The following is a 2,506-nucleotide window of genomic DNA, read 5'->3' on the forward strand; positions in this document are numbered from 1 at the left end:
GCAATTAATTAGAAGAGCTTGTGCTTGTCTCATCTCCTTTCCTAAGGTATAAAATAGTTTGTCAGAACATTGTTGAGGCCATATGAAAGTCTTTCTCTAGCTTCTAAAAGCACCTCCCTTACCAGAGCTTTCACTTCTGCAACAGATATTTCTACAGCATTTCTGACTCTTCTGTAATTCTCAATTGAATCAAGATCTTCAACCTGATAGCTTCTCGCACCACAGGTCATATTAGGGTTGCCACCATGACAAAATATTAGATTTTTTTTAGATCTCAAATATTTTTAAGTGTTCATGGACAAATTCCTGCTCTTTAATTGAATCAAAATTCACAAGTTCAGTTCATGTCGTTTAATAAGCCATGTTCTCCCCAGTTCATGTTCCTGTTTGAATTTCCTTATTTTAATCTGTGCTCTTGTTTAGTCTTTGATTATGGTTTGTTTGTGCCTGCCTATTATTTGACATACCTATTATTTGACAACAGTCTGTTGGGGTGCCTAAATATATGCACCTGCCTAATTTCGTTTTGATGCATATTGCACATTTTCTTTCAATAATATAAACCTCATTTCACTACTGAAATATTACTGTGTCCTTCAGTTATTTGATAAATCAAAATGAAATTGCTGATCCAAACACCCAGATATTTATAAATGAAAATCATGGAAATTGTCTGGGGTTCCTAAACTTTTTCATACGACTGTATCTATAGACTATGTCCATGATTACTGTATTCTCCTAATAATCCCCGTGCTGAGTTTTTTGTATAATAAATACAAAGAATATTTACACAGTGGCCATTTTTGGTCTAAATGATCTAAAAGTATTGTGCTTCCTTAGAGTCTGGATTGCCAGCAGGCGTTTCTTCAAAACTAGTAAAGTATATTACTCTTTCGCCTGGGTTGTTGATTGGAAGGTTGGGATTCAATCCCCAGCCCCACCAAGCTGCCAATTTTGGGCCCTTGAGCAAGGCCCTTAACCCTCTCTGCTCCAGGGGGACTGTATTATGGTTGACCCTGTGCTCTGACCCAAACCTCTAAGGCTTCTTCTTCATGTTAATAACCCCAGGTACATCAAACTGATGAGATTCTAGTGTTTGGCACATTATTATACATGGTAGACTGTCTTCTTTCAAAAGACACACGTCATGTGAAGACAGTACACTAGCTAATTTGATTATTGATAAATTCGCAACCCGTTGCAACATCTTAAACTGAAGGGTGGGTTAATGAGGTTTTTACAAGGATCAGATCAGAAAAAAACAAATGGAGGAGTGGGCACAGGCCCAGATTGGGATATCAGTGTTGTCCTCTCTCACTGCCTTCTTGCACAGCTGATGGTTATAACCTCTATGAATAATTCCTCCCCCCACCACCAGAGGGCACCCTCACTCTTTTTTTAAGATCTTTTCTTTTGTTGCATTCTTGATTTATGAGTCCCTAATTAGTCACCCTAAAGTTATGTATTTTTTCCTCCTTTGTTGTGCAGCACTGTATAGGTTGTCGTAGTCATGGTCTTGTCTTTGTTTGTGCCAGTGTGATAAGTAGTTTTTGTTTTCATGCTGGTTTATTTTTGCCTTGTCTTAGACTAGACTTTTATTTTATTTTAGTTTTACCCATTTTTGTTATTTGTCTAACCTTTGGTTGTTTTTCCATTAAAGAAAAAACACAAATGCATCTGACGATCAGGATTTCATGACAGTCTGTATAGTTGAGGGCTCAGGCCCAATACTGATTCCCAGGCAGAATTCAGCTCATACTTTATACTCTTACTTTGTCTGATGTAGTTTCTTAGTGACTAATACTCTAATACTCACTGTTCTTCAGCAAAATATTTTCTAGAAAGTAGAAGAAACCAGAAAGACAGTGAACAAGTTATTAGTTATGCTGTAAGTGGTGTAAATGTACACAGTTACATCCAAAAGTAGTGGAACATCAAGGACAATTCTTTTGTTTTAACTATACTCTAATTACAGCTTTATTTCCTGATGTTCTCAGTTACAGTAGATTTGTTAAACAACTTAGACACGTACCCTTTTGTTTGAACCCATCTGTTTTTTTAAACAATCAGAAATGTTAGTGACTGATGAGTTCTGTCTTGTTAGAATGATTGTTTAAATAATTAATAGCTTTAAATGTCTACTTGTCATTTGAGCTCGAAGTTTCACCAGTGAGAATGAATTTGCATACCACAAGAACCAAAAGGCCAGATTGGAATTTGCAAATAAATACAGAGATTGGTAGAAAGTGGTAGAAAGGCCAAAGTGTGAAGAAAAAAAGGATCTCTGTGGAAGTAGTGTCATGACTTGGACTTGCATGGCTGCATCTGGAAGAACCTCACTAATCATTATTGATGACCCAATGATGGTAGCAGCAGAACGAATTCAGAAGTCCACAGAAACATCGAGTCTGGCAATTTACAGAGTAACACATCCAATCTAATGGGGAGGAACTGCTAACACACTGCTAACACAACAAAGAAATTCATCAGGGGAAAAGGGGGAAGG

This window comes from Tachysurus vachellii, chromosome 18 (genome assembly GCF_030014155.1).
Source record: "Tachysurus vachellii isolate PV-2020 chromosome 18, HZAU_Pvac_v1, whole genome shotgun sequence".
In the NCBI taxonomy this organism is placed as follows: Eukaryota; Metazoa; Chordata; class Actinopteri; order Siluriformes; family Bagridae; genus Tachysurus; species Tachysurus vachellii.